Genomic DNA, 24,217 nt, shown 5'->3' on the forward strand with positions numbered 1-24,217 from the left:
AACATATAATAACAAAAATAATGTTTCTTGGGTCTTAAAATGAGCCCAGTTTATTCTGAGACATGACTCTGGAATTTAAGTCTAATTAAGAAAAAGCAAGAAATGACATCCTAAAACTAGCAAGGAGGTGATAATAATGTCCTATTAGTGAGCATATTTGTGCATAGGCAGACATGATTAATAAAGCTTAGGTTTATATATCTTTTTATTAGAACTGAACTTTTAAAGATTCCAGGGAACTCTAATGGAATGTTAAAAGCCTTTTATTACACTGCTACCGATTCATTATGTTATTTTGATAACAAAGAGCTGAAATGATTTAGCCCACCTTTAAAATCTCCATATTCTGTAGTTTCCAAATGCATATGCACATGTCGAGGTCATCTTGAGAGATTTTATACTATGCAAGGTTGTAAATTTGTCTCACCTTTTACTGCTTCTATGATGCATACATAAAATACACTGTAATTTTGGTCTTGTGATTCTTGTCACAATTGGAAAAGTCTTTAAATAATGATTCCAGCAATATACAGGTTTTCCTATTCACATAAAGAAGGGCATGATTTTCACACATTTATGCCAGGCTGTTTATTAAAGGTACTAAACCAATTTGGAATTGTGGGCTGATGTGACAGATAACCACGTAACCTCATGGCACGAGTGATCTAGACTCAGAGATACTTCACTAACTTAAGAGAAAGATCATCCGCCAGTACTTGAATGAGAAGGGTAGGAAAGTCAAAAGGTGTGCAGAAGAAAGAGGCAGAATAGCTTCACTGAGGCTTGAGGAGAGAGCAAAATACATATCAGAAGACATAAAGAAGAGAGCTATGTGAAAATCAGACCAAAACAAAACCAAAAGAGTAAAAGAAGATATATGCAATAGGCTTGTGGTAGTCTTCCTCTGTCTCAAAAAAGAGTCAATTAAATTTTACAGAAAAGGACTATAGATGCAGAGCTTACATCAGATGTTACAGAATAAGGGGCTCTATGCTTTTACAGTGCTCTTAAGGATAAAAAGTAAGCTTCATTTTAAAATTTCAGTGGAATACTTGATCTATCAAATAGTCATATTAAGAAACATGCCTTCAAAATAGCCTAAAAAAGCCTTGGTTTAATCACATTTGCTGAGGTTTACAACACTGTAGCCCTAAAATTATAAAATTATTGATGTCCTATAAAATTCTTCAGTTTTCACAGCTGAAGGACCACATTGCTTTATGTACTTTATATTAATATAATTTCTCTACTGCTTGTTTTTTTCCATACAAAACCTTTAATCACAATCCTAATGAATTTTTAACCATGGCTGTTCTGGATGCAATTTCCTTTAGTTCTGTGGGAATTATGTATCCAATGGAAGAAAGAATGGGAACTGATATCCTGGATCAGATCATCCTGACTCCGTGGCTGGCCGGCATTATTTACACAGAAGAAAAATCATTTACTCACAAGAACAGCAAATGATGCCAGTCTAGAGGAAAAGGTTTTTTCTTTTACTTCTTGATTAGTTATCTGTACAGCATACAACTTCCCATACAACATAACTGTGGCTACTCAAGTTGTCCATAGCATACCTAATACTTTGCTGGAGTATCGTCCTGGTTATTGCTTATGAAAGTGAGTTTCACACATCAGTTATGAAGCTTGGCTTAAGAAATACCATTTCCTCTCCTCTGATTTAAAACATTCCTTTCAGTTTTGACCATGATTTCATTCTTTAAGTGTAGATTGCCTTACTTTCTATGGCACAAGTTACTAAATAATGCCCGTGGCTTAGTGTGTTATTTTGTTTAGACTGTAAATACTAAACACACTTTGAAAAAATGCCAGTTGTTACTGGATTCATCCTATGATTTAAATACAAGATGAAATCTCTTCCTGAAACTTGCTGTTTGCCACTTCATGGAACATATTATTTCACTCTTGCAACCATACACAGGTGATCTGAACAAAGTTATTTAAAGGCGCAGTTGAAACCCCAATAGTAGAGATATGAGATACATCAGCATTGCTTTGAAGTTTGCTTGTCAGTAGGTTACCTTAAGACAACATTAATGGGTAGGCAGAATCAGCAGTTTTTACATGTAAGTCAAGGGAATATAATCATGAATCCAGAAAAGTAACTATTGAAATTCTGAGTTATAGGGAGTACAAATTACAGTTCATTCCAAAACAATTAACCTGTATCTATAAGTTAAATTTTAATATCAGAAAAATACAAAAGCATTGCAAACTGCAGCTGAAAGTGATGATATGAAAAATTAAGTTCTACATTTATTAAGTAAATAATACAACATGGGTGCAAAATATATTTTCATAGCTTACAAAAACTTGCGTGCTTGTTACAGAAACCTGTTAAGCTGACCATATGCATTTCAGTAAGCACCACTCATTTTTGTCCCCAGTGGACCCATATTCAATAAATATATTGCATTTTCCTCAATTTCTTTGCTCAAAATCATTCACTCCAAAATCTGGAATCCTAAAAACTGCTTGAGAAACATCTCTGAATCTCAGCTACATTTACATAATCATTCTGTAATCCCAGTTCATTGTCAATTGGGTTAGTTGCCATTTTTATCTACCAGAGCATTTTCTGGGCAGTCGCCTTATGTTTGCAATGGAAACCCACTGTAAGCCTAATGCCCATACCAGTGACGCTCTCCCCTGTGGAAGATTTTTGTTATCTCAAATTCTATAGTACAGTTCTACTTCGGATTTTAAATCTCGCTTCTCATTTTTCTCTGGACTGCTGTATCTATCAAATCGTTTTGCCTCCTGTTTTCAAAATGGTTGCTTCCATACTTTCGAAGAGTGTTGGGGTTTTCTGTTGGGATTTTTTTCTGTAAAACATTGTGCTTAGTTAAAAAAATTGGCTCCTTTCTGCACCGTGAAGACTTGTGTTTATCTTACTAAAGAAAAGACCTAAAAAAAAGGACTCCCCACTCACATCTTCCAGCATAAGCCTTTTATCAACATCTATCACATCTTTGAAATATCTTCCAGGTTCTTTTCATAGTTCAGTCACTGGTCCATGATGTCTTACATGCTTGGAAGTCTACTTCAGCCAGCCATGGACATCTGAACCTTTATTATCTTCATTAGTATGTATTAATGCCAAGAAAAAAACACTTAGCCAGCACAATAATAATTTACCATAGAAAAAATTATGAACATTTTTCCATCCAGGACAAGTGTCAGACAGGTGACAGTTGCTTACCAGAATTTGCTTGTGCTGAGAAGCTCCATTTTATGAAACTTAGCTCTTCAGGAGCCCAGCAGAGATTGATGGTGGCTAAGAACTAGAGTGGGGCTACTGAATTTTCTTTACAAAGCTGCCATTTCAAAAGTGTCTAGGATTACAATATCTTGGTGTTAAAGAGGAACTCCATTATTCCATCACTAGATGGAAAATATATATATAAAAAAAAGAAGTTTCCCAGTTAACCTAACTGAAACAAACTGGGCTCAGGAGGGAGCAGAACTTGCCTATGCCACTGTGTTGGTATTTTGTCTTCTGTATTTTACTCTGCATATTTTTGTTATGGAAATACTCATGGCTGTGTAGACTTTGCTGTGTTTTGTTCTCTGACACAAATTTTGTTCACTGTTATATACTGGTTTTGTTTTGGTTTTTTTTTTTTTTACTCAAAGCCATGGGGTTCCACTAAGCAGAAAAGACACATCAAATCACCTACCTTATTGATGAATTACTTAAGGCTTGGGCAATGTTGTAAGTAGATCATGCTGTAAAAGTGCTAAGTATCATTTTTTGGCCATTCCTCTAACTCTAAACAATAATATTTCTGTTTCTTGTGAAGGCTGCATGTACTCCTACAAAGTCAGTCTGATTCCTTCACTTTATTTTGAGAAAGATGCATCTTCTGTGTTTTAGGCTTTCATACAGTTTGCCCATGAATGTCACAGTCTCGGCATGCCTAAGGCTACCTCTGTCAAAGGCAGACCCATTTTTAGCAGACTGTGCTAGCATATATACTACAGGAATGAGTCTGTATGAGATCTCTGTGAGAAGACATGAACTGCCATTTCTGAGCTGAAAAAAAGAGTTAATATTTTTGTTTTACCCCTTAATACCTCCTAAAATTCAAGGACAGATTGCTTTAAAGAGTTTACATTTACATACAAATTATAAACTAATAATTTATAGGAAATATGTAAATTAGGTAGGCATACAAAACATGACATGAATGTTGAAATTTGTATCTTTAAGAGGAAACCTAGGTGCCCAAGCATGTAACCTTTACAAGCATAAATAAATTTTATGTGAATATACCCTATAAGCTTTTACTTACACTGCTGTAAATCTAAAATAACTCCTCTGACCTTAATAGCTTTACTTAAGATGTACCCCTTGTACAGATGAGATTAGAGTTTGGCCTTTTAACCTCAATGAAACTCCATGTGCAGGTAATACCATACCATGGAAGTCAGGGTGGCTGAATCAGGTCCTCCACATAAAACACCATTGCTAGGGAAATGTTTAGATAGTGATTTTCAGAGGAATATTTAGATCTATAACTGGTCTCAGTTAAGTCAGTTGCAGTCTTAATTATTTACCAGCTGTGTCCCTGGACAGAATACTGAATTTAGAGTAACTCGGGGTAGAGTTCTCAGAGCCTGTTTAGTTAAGAAAAATAATGGCAGTTTTCTTCTGATCTACCCTATCACTTTTACCCTAACAACATTCTTCTAGTCTTTAAAATACATGCTGGAATACAGAACAAGGTTAAAGGCAATGCTCTGTCTTTGAGGTCTTCCTCAGGCTGAAGAAGAAATAGAAATCTGTTAGTTTTCAGCTTATGGCCTGAAGAAGACCCAACAGCCAAAACATCACCTTTAACTCGGCTTCTATTTTTGAGTATCATTTGCTATCAACTTTTCTTTCATTTTCCAGCTTTCATACCACTGCCACACTATCAGTACTTCCACTTATCCTATTTTTATAAGGCATCAGGTTCTTCCCTTCAGAGGAATCTCACAGTGATTCTGATCAGGCAATTGATTTTTTAGCAGAACTTCCTATTAAAGTCAGTGGAGAATTCCAGTTAAAAATCAATTGCATAATCTGACCCAAAATGAGTGAATAAGTCTTTGAGAAAAGCAAGAAATGAATGACACCTTGATGCAAAACTGAATGTTTTGCATGAACCCCTAAAAGTGGAACACTAAAGCACATGCATTTTCTTTGTTTTTTGACTATTTTCCAGTAATATAAGGAAAAAGAATCAGATTTTAAGTGGATGGAGAAACAGACAGAAAAAACAAACTCATGTCAGTTATCCATTATAAGATTTTTGCAACATTCCTTTCCATACATTTCTTGCTTAGTAAAAAAATGTAATTATCAAGAAATATTCCTTTTTTATTATTGTTGCGGTTTAGCCCCAGCCAGCAACTAAGCACCACGCAGACCCTCACTCACTCCCCCTACCCCGATGGGATGGGGGAGAGAATCGGAGGAGTAAGAGTGAGAAACACTCCTGGGCTGAGATAAGAACAGTTTAATAACTGAAATAAAGTAAAATAGCAATGATAATAATAACATTGTAATAATGATAATAATAATAACAATATACAAAGCAAGTGATGCACAATGCAATTGCTCACCACCCGCCGACCAATACCCAACCAGTTCCCGAGCAGCGATCGCTGCTCCCTGGCCAACCCCCCCCCCCCCAGTTTCTATAGTGAGCATGACGTCACATGGTATGGAATAGCCCTTTGGGCAGTTTGGGTCAGCTGTCCTGCCTGTGCCCCCTCCCAGTTTCTTGTGCACCTGGCAGAGCATGGGAAGCTGAAAAGTCCTTGACTGGCATAAGCACTGCTCAGCAACAACTAAACCATCAGGGTGTTATCAACATTCTTCTCCTACTAAATCCAAACCACAGCACTATGCCAGCTCCTAGGAGGAAAATTAACTCTATCCCAGCCAAAACCAGGACAATTATTAATATTTTAGAGGTATCATTTACATTTCTAAGTGTTCATAAAACATATTTCTCATTTCAAACAACTCTTACACCACTGGCACACTGGCAATATCAGATTTACTGGCTTTTACATTCATATTGTGTGTTGCAGTATCTTTCTGTTAACTACCATAAAAATACTCCTTGTTTGAAGTACTATTTTGATTTTGTTTTAAAATTTGTAAATTATATTTCTATGTTGATTTTGGTATATTGCAGTTTCATTTTTAAATTACTTTTTAAATTGTATCAACTGTTGATATACATGAAAGTTACAAAACTCACAATAATGTAACTATGAACTTTTTATTTTCCACATTATTAGATTAAATACAATGAAAGAACTATCAGAATACCTAAACCACTGCTTTAAAAGATGAATTTAGAAATTCATCTTTGATAAAAAATGTATTCAAAGCAATACATTTTAAAAATGTATGTTTAACTTCTAAACTGGAGCATCTATAAGTTTAAATTACCTCTATGCTTGACACTGAAAAGAAAATGTCACAAAATATTGTGATCCAACTGGAAAAATAATTCCCATCTTTAATTTAGGCTAGTACACTTTAGTCTTAGGCGAACATGTTTCTGACAATATTTTTCATTTTAAGTTAATTGATCAAGCAAATAAGCAGGATTTGTTTTTTTGTTTCAGTCCTGGGGTTGTGTGGGTTTGTTTTTTTTTTTAATTTAGGTTCAGAAGAAGTTTTTTAACAAGCAAAAATGGCCACATGTAATAGCTGCAGCAATTTCAGACTTGCAATTAAAAAATCTAGGGACTCTGCTCTTTGTGCCAAAGTCCAGTGCAGGGAAAACCAACTGTTCTCAACGGAGGGATGCAAACTTAAAACTAACACAGAGATTGAGGTCTGTATTACTATCTGTATAGAATAATAGATGGGATTTTAGAAGTGCAGGCTTAAGTTCAATTTCTGCTCATATAGATTACCAGAAAACATTGCTGAAATTGATGGTGATTACTGTGACTAAAATCACTTTTTAAAATAAACGGAGACATAATCTTGGCTGTTCCACTTGTCTAGGCTGAGACTCTGCCAACTTTCTGAGCAGGAGAATCAATAGGATTGCTTAAATTAGTCATGGCTATAGTAGAAAGAATCTTGCTCTTCACTACTCAGCCACATTTTATCTACACTAGTCACTGATCTTGATTTTATTTCTATGGTCCAAACTGATAAAAGTGATGTTTTAAGTGGATACTTAAGTTGGGGAAATGAAAAACAGTGGAAAAATAGCTCTTAGCTTTTGGCTTAACCTAGGCAAGAATACATCTGCACAAAGAAATTAAGACTGAAGTAAAATTTCATAGATTATAATCTTCATAGAACATAATGTTTTCTTCGGTTTAGCAGTTATGATATTATAACTTAGGTTAAGCTAGTTATGCTAGCTAGCATGCCCAATTATAATTTAAATTTTTGTAATTTTCAACTCCTGTTAATTTTTTTCTTCCATTTAAATCCATTCCTGATTCTTTTCACTGTGACAAATAAAAGTAGATTCTGTTCTCTAGAACATAAATGCAACTGTAAAATAATCTAAGTTCAAAAAATTTCATACAAAAAGTCAGTTTCCCATTATTTCTTATTTTGTCATTTTAAAATCTAATTGCAACATCAGGTATTCACATATGTAAATCTTGCACCATGTTTCCTTAAAAGTCTTGTAATTCTCTTGGAGTTTTTTTCCTTTATGCACCAGGTTTGGTTTTCAGTGTGCAGGCACTTGCAGCTATGCAACTCCAATGATGCGTCTACAGCTTGGTTAGGCAGGAGATGATATTGCACTATTCATATATGAGAAAAGGAATCTCATCTTCAACACCCATGAAGCAATATCAGAACACAGAGACATGTAATTCAGTAACAACAAACTCAAACATTTGGTTTTTTTTGAGAAGAAAATCAAAACATTTCAGCAAACATGAAAGTGTACAATAGTGATTTTTTTTTTCCATCAACTTTGTTCTCAAACACTTCCATTCCTACATTCTTCTCTTTTGGCCTGATTCAACAAAGACACAGTACATGCCCCCAGTGAAAGCAAGAATCCCTCAGTAATAGGCAGGTTAGAACCACACGTAGCAAATATGCAGTATATCTGTATTATACCCTGCAGCTCAAAATTTAGGTTCTGTGCTTGTTGTTTTATCATCAATGTTGCAAGAGTTTAGATATCCACACAGCACATTTCAGTCTTAGGAGAAAGAAAAGCCACTGCATTGCTCACTAGTAAGCTACCAACAAATAATATTTACAAAAAGCAAATAAGATACAAATCTTGCCATTTAAAGTATGTCCAGGACCAGTTTATTCACATAGAGTACTCAAGCACATAGTAACAATCACAAATACAAAGTAGAATTTTTTTGGCATTTTCGTAATATGTCTAGTAAATTAAAGCTTGAGTATTTCCTTCTTACTTTGGCAAGGGTTTACTCTACTGTGCAATAATTTTTATCACTCTGCTGTGTTTAGGATAAAGGGTTCAGCACCAGGAAAGGACCAGGAGTTACAAACTCAACTCAGTTGTACAACACTGCTCTCTGCCTCCTGGGGAGCACACCAACTCTGAGAGACAGGAGATTTGACCATCCAGTAACACAGCTGATTGATTGGCCACCATGTACAACTTTGCTTATATTAGTATAAATCTGTTCAAAGTGCCCCCATCAGAAGACCAAGGTTTTCTGATGGGAACTGGAAGTCTATCCCAGCTCCTCTGCTGGCAGTCAGCTGCAAATCTCCCACCCACCTATTTTTCTGATCTCCACTGGTTTTGTGGTTGCCATTTGCCTCAGTATTAAAGCTCAGAAAGGAATAGTCGGGTTTCAGATGCAGCTTGTTCTGTCAGAAAATCCTGATGTCCTACACTACATTTCACTTATTGCTAGATTTGGGTCAGAAAAGGCATTTTCTTGAGGGCACATTGACTCTGTCTTGAGATGTTACTTTATTGTTCCTTCCCCTGCATTTGAGAAGGAAATTGAAGGCCTTTGAGCTGCTGAGTGTCTCCTACAAGGTGCTGAAGAGTCTCAGCTTCCATTAAAATTAAAATGAGCATATCACAGAAGGCACTTAGCTTTTTGCAGAGTTGTATCTTTGCTGTGTCCTGGAGGGGAAAAAAAAAATCAGCTGGCCATAGCATGAAAGTTTCAAGAACTTCATTATCTACCTAGCCTATGTACACCACATTGGCTGTGTTCTTTTCCCTGCGTTACAGATTTTTATTTTTTAAAAAGGAAAAAAAAGAGAGAGAAGGAGCCCTTATAATCATGTATGAAGTATTTATTATTACTTAATTTAAGAATTTGCTTATGAAGATATAAAATCCTCAGCTGAGTCCATCAAGATTGAACTAAAACACATCAAAACAGGACTGGCATTAAACTGTCAAATTTAAGAATAAGGTAGTCTCATGCACCATGAGACTGATTCTTTCCTTAAAGAAAGTTCTTTCTTGATTCTTGTTTTTGAAGATGAATCTTCTGGATAAATTTGTCATAAGCGTTATGCCTACATAGGCTTTGTATGAAGGTCTGCTGAATGCTGTGCTTGGCCCCAGTGGCAGGGAAATTCAGCACTTATTTGTTTTGATATTTAACTTACTGATAAAGTTTTCACCCTTATCCTGAAATCCAGCTTCAGTTGTGATCCTTACTGAAAGGATGATTACACGAGTTTATATTCCTGAAAACCACGACTGCATGTCTGAAGTACAAAACCCTTTTCCCAGGTGCTTGGAAATGAGGTACACTTTACAACAACATTTGGGTTAAGAGTTCTCCCCATCTACTCCAATAAATTGGCTGAAATTCTCCAGAAAAAATTATCTTCTGTATATTTCTTTCATTTATTTGGGATGTTTTGCTAAAATAAGTGATATCAGGGCTTACCAAAAGTTGATGGCCTTTCCAAGAATTATTGCAGATAAATATTTGAATTTAATCTTTAACTAAACTGATATATAGAGGACAGTAGATTGCCTTCTAAATAGACATTCATCTAATACTTCTTGATGTTATTCAGATCTCCAGGCTTAAAAGACACTGCTCTAGAATGAATTTCAGGATAAGACGCTTTGAGGAGTTTTAAAAATATTTTTTATCAGATGAGCCACTGACACACAAGTTTGGCTTCTATAAGCTTTAGTTTATCTGAAACTTACTGAAGATTATCTATTTAATTAGCAGATAATCACTAATGCAAATCAGGAGTTTTGCTTTCTGTGACTACTTACCTAATAAGCAGCCCTTGAACTGAAGAACACTGACCCTTCAGCTTCCTTATTTTGCATGAAGTTGGACAACTGTCTCTCCTATGCCAAAATATTAGGACCATGGGGATGAATATTTAGTTCTTTATAGTTCCGATAAAGAATCTTTTGGAATATTGCATGTGACAACCCCTAATTCAAAAGTCAAAGATGCCTCTTCTTAAACTGCGCCTTAGTTATTGAAATCAGCTGACTTCTCAAAATAAGTAAGAAGTCTGTGTGTAATTGATTAAAATTTATTTTATTTTTCCAGTTGCCCTGCTTTCAACTTGTTCACTTTTTTAATGTCATCATGCTACTAGCTGTCAAGTTGCTGTAGGACTCCCTCTTCACTGGAGATAAGCCAGCTGTCACCTAAATGTGCAGCTAAAATGAAAAAAAAAATCAGTTGCCAATACTCAGAAAAATAAAACACGTCACTTCAGAGCAAGGTCCAAACTGGCTCCTAAGTAGTGCTGAGTATGCTCTTGGTCTGTCTACACTTTGAGGTCATCTCTAAACAGAAGACTCATTTTGGCAAAAATAATTATACCATATATTCAGTAGTTAAAGCACACTAAACACCTTTATTCATAAAAGATACTGAACATTAGCTCTTTCCTTAAATATCACTGTGTAAATAAACCTAAACTTAGATGCCTGCAGTACCAGCTCAGCTGTGCCTGTTATTGACTCAAGCAGATAGCAACAGATAAATTTCCCAGTGAAAACATGGGTATTTAGATTCTTTAGCGAGCGCAGAATTTCTAATTTAAAAAAAAAAATCTTTTTAAAGAACAACAATTCTCTTAGGTCTTCTTAAAATATAGTAAATAGTTTTTTTAAAATAGATATCATTCTGGTGAAGTAAGGTCCTCTCTCAAGTTCTTGTGAAAGACAATGTTTACATGGTTGAGAGATTTCCCTGCTTTTTAAAAAAAACCCAAAACATACAAGCAGTCAGCCTCACCATCAGAAGTACCTTATTTTAAGATTAATTAATAAACATTTATGAAGGATTTGATACATGAAGTGCCTTCTCTCCATATACCTATACATATACATCATATACATAAACACAAACATATATATATACACATACACATACTTAAATACCCACACTCACATACACACATACATATGCTACATGTTATGAAAAGGATGCTGTATTACCTGGAATGTCTTTGGAAATAAAGATAGGAAAATGGTTTTATTTTCTTCCTGATTTATAAGTCAAGATCAACAGACTGGAATATTTCAATTTTTTCTATTTTTGAATACTCCATATTTTTTTATTTTATTCAGTCACTACTTGAAATTTACATTTTTGGGAATATTTTAAATCACAATCAACATAGATGAATTTAAAAAGAGATCAGAATTCTTCCCACATCATAACTGTTTAAGGTAGAATCGATGTTATTTCTTTCAATAGGTTTTCTGCCTTTGTGGAAAAAACTTAATTATTTGTTTTGTGAAATATTGATTAAACTATAGCTAATCCTTCTATAACCTGCCCCAAACTTATTGTACAGAAAGGCTCATTATTAATTTATGCACACATTTGATACCTAACTTGAAGGGAGACAATGTGGCAAAAACACAAATCATGTCATTTTGTTAGTAATTTTGTTAAATTTATTCAAGAAAAGATATCTCTTACTAATATCTCACTGACTAATTAAGTCTCAGACCATAGTATTTTAGAGCAGCAGTTTCAGAACTCTACAAGCTTTGTTGCAATAATCCATTTCTAGCCACATTCACAATATATTAAATACAATTTCATCTGGAATTTTAACTGTATCTATGAAAAATAAATTTCACAAATACATAGCAGGATGAGTTTTCATAGCAAAATTGTAATAAAATTGATTTCTTATTGTAAATTACTGTGCAGATATGCTCAATTACTGCATAAAGTAAGCTTTGCAATGCTTTACATTCTGATTGGCTGAGGAGTTTCTAATTTTCTTAATCACTGCACAGTTATTTCTCTTTAAGTATGTACCCTATAAATCCATTCCTGCTGTTTGGCAGAGAGTTAACCAACCAGAGAAGTAGGATGTATGTAATAGCTATGTGGTTATCTTTCAATAACCATATTTCTACCATCACCTACCATACTTCTTCTTAGGTTGGCTCTGGAATACAAACTTTTCAACCTCAGTTGAAAACCTCAGTCAGCCTCAGTTTATCATTTTTTTAAATAATGCAAAAATGCATGAAGGAGGAATTCTTCTTCTGTTCTTAATGCAATGAAAAGGAAAAAAAAAAGCAAAACAAGGCTGGCAAAACTGGAAAAAAAAAAGAAAGTGCTCAATTCTGATCTCATTTTAAATCATGTCAAATCCAAATTAATTCTACTAACGATCACCGGAGACAACCAAAGTCAAAAGGTCAGAATATGCCCTGGTTTGTAAAGGTTGAATTCTAGCACTCATGCCCCCGCTGCAGCATGCTCTTCCCCTACACTTAGGACCTCAAGGACAGCAAAGCTCTCATCCCAAGAGCAGCAGCTATGTATTTGCTCTCTGTGTTCACTTCCAATAGCAGAATCTTGCTCTGCACTGGTAAGGAGGAAAAGGCAGCAAGCATGGAAAAAGGTCTAAGATGGCAGAAACAAGGAGGAGTAGGGAGGAGTTGCAAGGCATAGATCCTGCAAAGAAGGCCATACCCCGACCTGTACCAACCCTTTGTGGCATCTAATCCATACCAACGTCCAGCTAGGGTCACGAAACTTGGCATGGCATCATTAGAGCAAACAGGACCATGTAGGAAAACACAGACACAGCCCCCAGAAACCCCAGGATTAGACCCATGTCTCCCTGGTGCATGTCCAGACGATTAAACCAAAGAGACACACTCCTCTGTCCTCCCTCCTTCTCTGCCCCACTGAGCTTTCAGTTATTCCCCACACAGTGGCACAGTTTCACCCAACTTGTAGCTGATACCTCTGACCACACACACTCCTGAACCTCCCCTTTACGTAAGCTAGAAAATGGAGCTTTTAAAAATAAACAAATTTCCCTCAATAGCTTCCTGTGAAATAACATTTTCCAAAGGTTGTCTAAATGTTTTTCATGGTTCTGTTGTCTCATGCCTTATTTTTCCTTTTTTTTTGCTCTAATTGTCCACATTTTATAAACTGAAAATTTAGAACAATAATAAAATAATTGTGCACGAAACTATTTCTTCTACATATTTACTTTAAACATGGGCTTAAGGCTAATGCATATTATTGAATGTTGGTCTTATCAGCAAGAGGTGATCCACTGACTCTTCCCAGTCATTATTGGAAACTGTCAGGAAAAAGTAATTAAAATGGAGTTAGGGTTGACAGTTTATATTTTTTTCCTGGTTTTCCATATTTTTTATTTTTACTATTTTCAATATTTTTTGAAAGCTCACATTTTTTCTCTCTAATTTATCAAAAAAAGACACCAAGAAATTTTACTTTGGGGAAGCTCTCTCTATATATAATTTAGCTATGTAATATATAACATATACAGTTTGCACTCATATATAGTTTGTACATGTTTCTCCCAAGTAGCTAGTGATAGGACAAGAGGAAATGGCCTCAAGCTGCTTCAAGGGAGATTTAGATTGGATATTAGGAAAAATTTCTTCACGGAAAGGGTAGTCAAGCATTGGACCAGGCTGCCCAGAGAGGTGGTGGAGTCCCCATCCCTGGAAGCGTTCAAAAAACGGGTAGATGTGGCACTTGGGGACATGGTTTAGTAGGCATGGTGGTGTTGGGTTGATGGTTGGACTGATGATCTTAGAGGTCCTTTCCAGTCTTAATGATTCCTAGTTTTTACTTTCATTATAAATAATCCAGCCACCAAGCCAGGAAACACAAAATTGTTACTCGACCCTTAATTGTTTTAGTGGTGGACTTGGTAATGTTAGGTTGATGGTTGGACTGGATGATCTTAAAGGTCTTTTCCAACCTAAACGATTCTATGATTCTATGATTCTACATACTTCTGTATACATATATATGTATAACTATAAGCTATGCACAACACGGATGCATGCTAATAAGACACCCAAAACAACTCAGAAACGTCAAATCACCTCTCAGGCTACACTGTAAAAGTGCTTGAATTTGGCATTCTCGACTATATTCTTCTTATTGAACAAGGTGGCTGAATGCTCACACCATGTTCAGACTGAAACTTAAGGATGAAATCAGGACAGGTGCCTCTGTAATTAACTTGGCCTGGTATTCTGCCAGTGTCTGCTTAGAGACAATAATTTATAAATTATTTGAGATTCAATCATTTTAATTTCCTGCAGACATTCATAAAGAGATCTTGATCTTGCACAAGCACAAGTGTCCCCCACCAACTTCAGTGGAAAGATGCAAGGGTCTTTAAAGGACAATGCAAATTCTCTAGGACATGGACATTAAAGAATAAATGTTTTTAACCATTGTATTTATAAATATGTGATATGTTGCTATAGACCATAATATATGATATGTAATATGATACATTTATACTTCACCTGTTCATGGAAAAGAATTATTCAGATACATACCTATCGATGTCAAATAAATGGAAGGAATGTGCCTATATCTAATATAATTATACCTTTGTGATCTTCACCATGAGGCTGTGCATCTTAAACCAACCATTTTCATTTCTGATTCTTAAATTTATATTTCAAGCCAATGTTTGTATTCCTGTTATTCCCATGATGGTAGCTGGGCAGCAAACACTATTACAATAGGTCTATCACTATCACGTGTGTTTCTCAAAATGAGCATGCAAATGAACTATCCAGGTTTATCTTTAGAAAACAATTTTATTTGGAGATTTAACTCTAGGCAAAAGAATCAAGTGGAATCAAATGACTATGTAAACATAGAAATTTAGAGATGGAAAAAGATCTAAGAACTGATCTAGTCAATCCTCTTAAGTACACAGGATTGTAAACTTCAATAGGTTCTCTGGAGTATTCTCTGCCCCAGGTTTAAATTACTCCAGCAATGAAGTTACCATCATTTCCCTTGAATCTACCCCACCGTCAACCTCCTTACTCAGAATTTTTCCAGATATTCAGACAGTGAGTTCCTGTGCTCAGTTTCTTCTCATTTACCTTTCCTAGGTACACAGACCATCATGTTGGCACTGCTCTAATATTGGTTATAATGTCCAGGTTTTGGTCAACATTAGAGAGAACTCTGGACTCATGCGAAGAATGACCAGTTGACACCATGCAAGCCTTTCGTAGCTGGGATAACTCCCTGTGCAAGCACCCACACGTTTGTTTTTGATTTGATATCAGTTAGCTCAGTCTCTTCTCTCAAGCTGTCCCCCTGAATCAATGCTTCCATTCTGTCACTTTAACAGTTTTCCCCTTTTTTTCTCTGAATCTTATCAGTCTGAGTCATTACAGGTTTTTTTTAATAGCATGCTGTATTCTAGGTAGCCTAATACTGCCATGTGGAAATTATGGGTTCCCAACACGATGCTTTTAAACATATGGCATAAAAGGCATTGCTACTACTATTTTTTTTTTTAATCACATTTTAACCTTGTAATTAATTTGTTGTCCTCTTTCACTCTTAGGTCTCTTCCTATTACTTAGTATCTGTTACCCCTGAATATTTCTTTGTGTTTCAGATATTTTTTTTCTCCTGCATACCCATTACCTTATTTTTTTTTTCACATTAAATCTTATATTCTGATTTCTAGACAGTATTGCTAACCTGTCTTGATTAGTCTTATTCTTTTGCTTCTCCCACAAGTGTTTATAGCATCTCCAAATACAGTAACTTCAGTTGTTTCATTTACACTCTCCAAATTATTAGTAAATAAGTACATTCAGATTATAAATTCAGTATTCATAGAACTAGATAATAAACTTCCTTAAAATCACTAAAATGTGTGCAATTATTTAAGCATTTTTGGGGTAAAAAATGTTCATTTTTACAATTAGTAGAACATCACAATTGCATATTCTTTTGTTCTTTTTCAGGTGAACTCATCATATTACACCTAAGAGTTCAAATATCCTGTGGTCTTTAACGTTCTGTGTAACTGATGGCTAGTTAACAGCAGGGTTGGGCTTCACCTGCGGGAGCAAAACCACAGGGATGAAAACATAGAAAGAACAGGTCAAAATCCAGTTTAAAAGTCAAACTGCAGAAGATTATATCCCTTGATGAGAAATGTTAATTGTATGTATAATAGGCCCAACTTAAAGCCTCTGTTTGTTTTAGCAGCTCTTATTTATAGGAGCTGCCTGATTTAAGAGACACCATAGGTAAGTAATGACTACTTACAGCTTACAGGACTGGGCTCAATACATGACTAATAGGTTGTACAGTATATTTTGATTTTACAGGTATTTTGGCCTGTTTTAAACTAAATTAAGAAATTAAGCATTTGTGTTAAATATAGTATCTTATGTTTATTGTGTGTACAGCAGGGGAACATGTCTGCATACTGTACATTATTAGCAAAATGTGCTCAGATGGCTGACTTTCATTTACACTAACTGGCATATCTTTTTCCTTCTGTGATATTCTATTTGTTTCACAGATGTTGAGAGGCATGAACAAAACTAATGAATATTTCTAAGCAAACTGCTTCAAAATTGTGTACTTTCAAAGTGACAGAAATATTTAATTTCATAAATGCATCCCATTTATGTTCAAAATGTTCTCTCTCACTGGGAGAATTTACATGTTTCAGCATCATCTATCAACAGTGTTTAGAATAGGAGTGGTATCTTTCAAATGCAGCATTTACAAGTCACCACTTGTCATTAAACGTAACTGTATGTTCAAGAGGTTTGTAATAACAGCCTTTAATTAAACTGGGGACTGTTAGAGGGTTTCTGTTGCCCTTTGAAGTTCTTAATTATTAGTTGTATCCAGCCTTTCATGGCGCACTTAAGGTTAAATTAAATAATTAAAATATACCTCCAAGAGAAATATAAAGACTTTACATGTTTAATTAAATTGCTGATTTTCAAGGTTTTTAAAATAATAACATATGTTTTGATTTTCTTGCATTGGCATAGTAGAATGCTACATACATTAAACAAAAAATTGGTAGCTTTTTATGAGAATAATCGCTAAGCATAACGCATGTAAATGAGCTATTTTCTATGCATGGCTGGCAAAAGTGCTAATTAAATAGTTGGTATTCAAGGCTATGCTCGTTCATTGTTTAGTGACATACAAATCCAGCGATGTGTGCCAGCAGACATTTTAAGTTGAATGTTTTCTCCTCTACGCTCTTTGTCATGAAATGGTGGCACCATGATGAGAACACTACTGTAAGCAAAACACTGAAATATGCTTTAATAATGTTTTAACCATGTAGTGACACTAGTCTAGTTTTCTAATGAATTTTTAATTTCTTTCTTCTTATAAGGATGTTACGAGTTATCACTGATGCATATTAAATCATATACATGAGTCATTTTCTCACTAAATTTGCATAAAATGGCTAAATGCTAATGCACCAAATGGGGCTTACTATATATGGTACAGTAAGTATGCCCTTGCAGGTTTTCTGCAATCAATCTCCTGTATTTCATTAGCAGCTAGATCAAGCTCTGTTCTGAAAAGGGAAAACTATTGTGTATACACTGCGAACTTATGATGCCTACGATGATTTCTATGTGATGATTAGAACCCAGTCTAGAATCAGAATTCACACAAGACTGAAAATAAAGTTCCTTAGCAAGTACAGCTTAAATGGTCCCCCTGAAAGCAGCCCAGTGCTGCTAATAACCACCAGGCAATTAATTGAGACTTTCCACATTTAGCATTGAACATTGGGTTTAAAATCCACGTAGCCCATGATTTTAATTTTGCAATGCTTGATACATCTCTAACATTCCCTGCTAAATATATAGCCACCAAAATCTTGCAAGCTCCTCGCTAATTCTCAGCACAAGTTTAAAATGTTCTTCTTCTCTTATTGTTACATACACTCACCTCCCACCCACATTAACTGTTCCCTTCTTGTCTTCCTGCTAATAGAAATTATATATACATATTGGCCAACATATATTTCAACTGATAGTGTGATCGCAGTAAGAATGGCATCACTGTTGCAATATTATTAATCCAAACAAAAACCCTACATTTAATGACAGAAACTTTGTTCTCCCTCTCTTTTCTCTCTGGAATATTTTTGTACCTGGTGAAAAAAAAGTGCTATTTAAAAATAAATGTATGCTTTGCCCTACAGTTATTTTGAATTAGTCTTGATAAATAATTAAGTAGTGCATAATATATTATTTAGATGCAACAGTCTTAAGAATTTGAGTGGTATTTCAACTACAATTATAGTAATTTATTTATCAGTGAAAAATTTACATAATCACACTTCAAAATCCAGTGGACTGGAGAGATATCAGAAGGACACCCAGGAATGTGCGTAATGACTCTGGGCATTAGATTAACTTAATAATGTAGTGATGTGCAAGATGTTATAATATCTAACATAGCTATATTTGATGAATCGTTTTTAAACTATGAAAGCTAAACATTGTTTTCTCTTTTCAGTTTTATTTTAAGAAAAAGGCAAATTTTAAACCCAGAATAGGAATTAGACAATTGTATAGGAAGTAAAGTATTGTTCGTACTAGAATGGAAGAAAATTTAAATACCATTCACAATAAAATCCTGGAGTCTGTCTTCTTCAACTACCAGAGGAAATGTTGATTGTATTACAATGTCACTGAATGGTTACTTGGGTTTGTGCAGTTATTTCAGGTGATCCTGTTGGTCATCAGCAGTAAAGGACAATGCAGGGAAGAAATGGAAGCTTTCTGTCTTGTCAGTGTAGACAGACCAGTGACAGAGGTAACTCACTCCTGCTAACTCTGTCATACTAAGGATCTTCCCTCAGCCCAGGAAGTCTTTTTGAGGCAAATGAGGTCGAGCTTATAGCTACAATGGAGTGCAGTGAACTTACGTCATGACAATGCACATGCAGATACAGATCACAGGTTTGCTGGATTCAAACTTACACACACACAGGCACATACAAACACACAAGTTTGCATATGCCAATTCTGTCCATGTATATGTTTCTAAAATAAAAAGAGGATCTACGTAGTTGCCATACGAACCCAATTTATGCCATCTGAGAATTATGGGAATTTAGAGGAAGGCATAAAATTAATATTCATGTATTTCCCAACAATGTATTTATGCCCACTGATAAAATATTGGTACCTCATAAAGTCCTCAGCACTCAGCTGAACAGTAACCTACGTAATGTATGCTTCCACCAATTACAACCATAGAGAAGGAGATTTTAATGGTCTGTTTTGAAACAATTTTTTAATGTAGAAAAATGAGTGAAGAATTAGCTCTGGCTCTGTTTCAGCCCGTACCACCACCAGGTTATACTTTCCTACACACCTACAGCAAATTCTGAGATGCTACAACAGCAATTCGTTCCTGTGACAGAGAACAGCTAAAGACAATAATTCATACTTCATACAAAAGAGTGCTAATTTTACATTTTCTGATGTACCACAACTGCTGCTGAGTTAGACAGGTGAGCAGAAATTGCATATGTGTGATCCCATCCTCGCTGTGCAGTTTTTCTGTTACTGACTCCAGCTTTCTCATACAAGGTTTTGAGTTAGATTTCAATTACATTAAACTATTACCATTATTCTCATGATAATTATATTATTTTATAACACCCCAAACTCTTGTTTCCTAAAGATAATATTCTACATGACAATGAGAGTGGAGCATTTTTTTATGTTAATGTTCCTTTCAGAGAACTGACATTATTAACGGAATAAATGCAACTCACCTGAAAAGACATCTCTGGAAAAAAAAAATCAGATTAAAAAAAAAAAAACAATTATGTGTCTCTTCTCATTGGCACAGAGTTTATTCTGGAAAAAAAATGATCCCACTCAGACCATACAGTTCCTTTTACAAAGGGCAAAATGCTGGTCCTATTCAAGTCTGAAGATAGACTGAGCAAGCTTTGACCCAAAGCACAGGACTTTAATTTTTCCCAACAAACTCTTCTTAGACTCCAAAGAAGATAAATTACTGACCATTTCCCATAGTTATCTAAGAAGTTCATTTTGACCTAGCTTCTACTTTCTCCACGCCAATGTACAAACCTGAGGTCAAAAGGCTAACCAGAAGGTGGTTCCTTATCACAACCTCCTAGGCATCGGCAGTTTCCTTACTGTCCTTATCACAGGGGTCTGCGCATCCTGCCCACTGCTGCAACCTTACTCACATGCCACATGGCTTTCAGCACCATCGAAGCCATAATGGTCTACAAATCATTAAGCAAACGAAGATGACCAGTGTTCTTATCACACACTGTGCTTCAGCACAGATATTTAAACTATCAGTGTCTAGGAGGAGTGCCCATTCACCATTACTTTCCAACGTTACATGCCTCAGATTTCAGTAAGAGCTGAAGGAACTGGGAAAGATGGCATCTACACCTGGAGTTTCCCCTGAACTCTTACACATCCCGTGATTGTTCCTACATTAAATATGTGTGTATTTACCTTTCTAGTATAAACCACTTTAGAAATATGTCCTTACGGTATAGGAACAAAAATTTCAAAGGCAGATGGTTACAGATATAAAACCGAACAGCATCCCAAATGGCTGGGGTACCAGAGACTCTTTTCCAAAACGTTACTCCTTTAGTTATGAGGTGCTGGAAGAATCCGCACTCATAAGCAAGATACTCTGACTCATTACAAGGTCCACAAATGGGCCTATCCATACAGCACCAACATGGGATGACCGCTTCAAACGGGGTGCTGTCCCATCTTGCTGGGAAATTAGGTAACACAAACAACAGACCAGCACAGAGCGGGGGAGGGGAAGAAAAAAAGCAGCCCTGGCTACGAGATGATGGTGAGATGATGGCAGGCCCCGAAGTGTTTTTCCACAGCCCAGGCACAGTGGCCGCCGGGGCCGTGGCCATGGCGGGTGGGACGAGCCCCACCTGCGGCGCTCAGGAGCCAAGATGGTACCACTAGCCCCGCGCAGCATGACTTCTCCCTAATCCTTTCTGCAGCTTACAACAAGTTTAAATGTCCATGCATGATGTTATTAACTGGCTTTACCAACCGCTTACGACCCGGATTTTTTTTTCCCCCCTTTTTTGGGTTTGGTTTTTGGTTTTTTTTTGGAGCCTCCCCCGGCGGACGCACACACCGGCACGGCAGCCCAGTAGCGATAACAACTCAATTACTCGCCGACGGGGTACCCGGGGAGGGGGCTGGCTGCTGCGAGAGGCGGCTCCTCGTACGGCGGGCAGCGCTAATTAGCGATAAGCGTTAATAACAATTAACAGCCGCCGTTAGCAACGCAGCCCCGCGGCCGCAGGGGGTGGGCGATGAGCCGGGGCACGGGGGCAAAGGCCGGGCACCGCCGGGGAGAGGCCCGGCGCATCATCCCGGCGCATCATCATCCCGGCGCATCATCCCGGCGCATCCCGGCCGGGGCGCGGCACCGCCTCCGGTCTCCCTGGAAACACCAATCAGCGCCGCGGCCGCTCCGCGGGGGCGTGGCCGCGCAGGCGGTGGCGCAGGGGCGGGCTCCCGGCGGCCCCCGCGGCGTCCGGCCGCCATCTCGGCGGGGCGGGTCGCGGCAGGCCCGGGCTGGGTCCCTCCGCCTCGGCGGCGCCGGGCCCGCGGCTGGAGCCGGGCCCGGACCCGGACCCGGCGGGGATTGGGTTGGGGGGGCGTGGAGGGGCGTGCGGCCTGGCGGAGCGGCCAGCGGGCTGGGGAGGCCTCAGGCCCCGGGCGGCCTCCTGGTGTGCGGGGATAGCCGCCCACGCGTGGAGGCTGCAGGGCCGAGGGGGAGGCCGTTGCCTTCCGGGGCGGGGGGGGGGGGGGGGGATCAGGGAAGAGGCCTTCGCCTCCGCCCCTGCGTGCATCCACTGTGGACAAGACGTGAGGGGAGCCCTGACAGCCTCCTAGCAAACCAGGCAGTAGCAGTAAATTTTTGCCATTGTTATTGTTGGATAAGGGACAAGATCCAAATGCATGAAGCCGAATTATGGTTAGTTATTGACCTGTTCTGCTTGCAGTCCAAATCGTACAGAAGCAGGAGTGGGCAGCCGTCAGCCCAGTCTCTGAGTGGCCCTTAGCAGTGCAGACAGGCGCTGCCAGGCTTGGCTCCTTCATAGCTTGGCATTAGTGGTATGGAATTGCGGGGGAAGACCAGCTTTTTTAGCGTGAGCTTTAAAGACACATATGGAACAGACCAGCTTTTTTAGTGTTAGCTTTAAAGACACGTACGGAACACCCCATTCGCTTTTGCCCTGCATTAAATACGTATCTAAAATCTGCAGGTCAGCAGCCTTTCACAAGTCAGTCCTGCTTCCCACAAAGCCAATGCCACAAGTTATCCATGCTATACTCTGACTTTGGCAGGTAACCTCCACACCAGCGTTACACCACACACTACGAATGCATATGCTTACACACATATGTATATTTATATGCAAGTGAGAGCCTCAGGAAGAGCGAAACGAGTCACTGTTGATGGACAACGGCAAAGCCAAAGGGCTCCTTTCTCTTCGTTTCCCACTCCCTCCCAGAAAGGCCCATAAAAAATGCCCTAATTTTTACCTCATGCACTTGCCATTTAGTTAGGAAATTTAATTGTTGGAGTCTGACATTTTCTTTCTTCTAAATTAAAATAATGAAGGAGGTAAGGGGTAATTAACACATGCACCCCAGGGTGAGCAATCTATGGAAGTAGCGTATGTTTTAAAAATCTAAATGGACTTTTTCATCGTGTCTCTGTGGGACTGCTACACACCCACCCCTCCCCTTTCTGGAGGTAGCCAACAGAAATCAGAAAACAACTTTCAATTCACACGGGCCAGGCGGGATCTGCCTGAATGGACAACGCACCCATGGCTTCCCCACAAAATGGAATATTCCACCACGTCTGTTTTAACTGAAACAAATAATGAATATACCCTATGTTAATGCATATTAACGGCAACTTTAGGGAAGGGGGAGATGCACTCATGAATATGCCCATTCATAGAAGCAGCCCTTTCTGGAGGGGTGAGGGCAGGCCCCCACCCCAGCTGCCGGCTGCTGTGTGGTGGGCAGGGGGCTGGCTGAGGCCCGGCTTCTCTTTCTGCCTCGGCGGACGGGGTCTGGGCACCTTCCCACGCTGCCCTGCTTCTGCCCTGAGCCCCGACAGTCCCAGCTGCCCCTCACTCACAAGTGGTTGTGTGAGAAAGTCCAAAAAAGGCAATTTTTCTGGCACCGACGCCTGCCCAGCCACCGCGTACTGGCATCCCCACCATCCCGTGCTGCAAGTGGTGGCCCTGCTGGGACAGGCAGTGGGTGGAGGGGCTGAAGGGCTGCGTCGTGCAGCGCAAGGGTAGTTACTTGTCCTTTTGCGGTTTTATGCCAGGAACTGTACAGCGCTTTATGAAACATGAACAGAATCGTGGTTGCTTTCATTTAAAATGCAGACGTTCTAATAAAGCACATGCAACTAACTCCTCGCGATGTCCTTGAGGGGTTTCTTAGTCTGCACATGCACAAATGCTTAGCAGAGGACTAAGCTGAATAGTACTCAGAAGAAACCATTATCAAGTGAGCTGGGGGGTGGGGGGAGGCGGAGTAGTAAAAACTGAGAGAACTGGAAACATTCCTTCTGGTACCTGGGTCTACACTGAGGTGCTCTGATGGATGTCCTCCAGCACCTGGAGAAACATATTTCCCACTGCTTTGCTTATCAGTTTCAGCCTTATTCCTGCTAAACATTCAAGAAGAAATCCTCCCCTAGACTCAGAAGCAGCGACCCGTGTACTATGGGGCGCACTTGTTAATTTGTCCGTCCCAAGCTGGAGGTCCACAATAGTTGCTGAACACGAGCTTGTTCACACAGTTTATTTTCTCGAGTGCTTAAGAAGCATTTTGGTAACTGGAACTTCTCA

Source organism: Pelecanus crispus, chromosome Z, assembly GCF_030463565.1.
Source record: "Pelecanus crispus isolate bPelCri1 chromosome Z, bPelCri1.pri, whole genome shotgun sequence".
In the NCBI taxonomy this organism is placed as follows: Eukaryota; Metazoa; Chordata; class Aves; order Pelecaniformes; family Pelecanidae; genus Pelecanus; species Pelecanus crispus.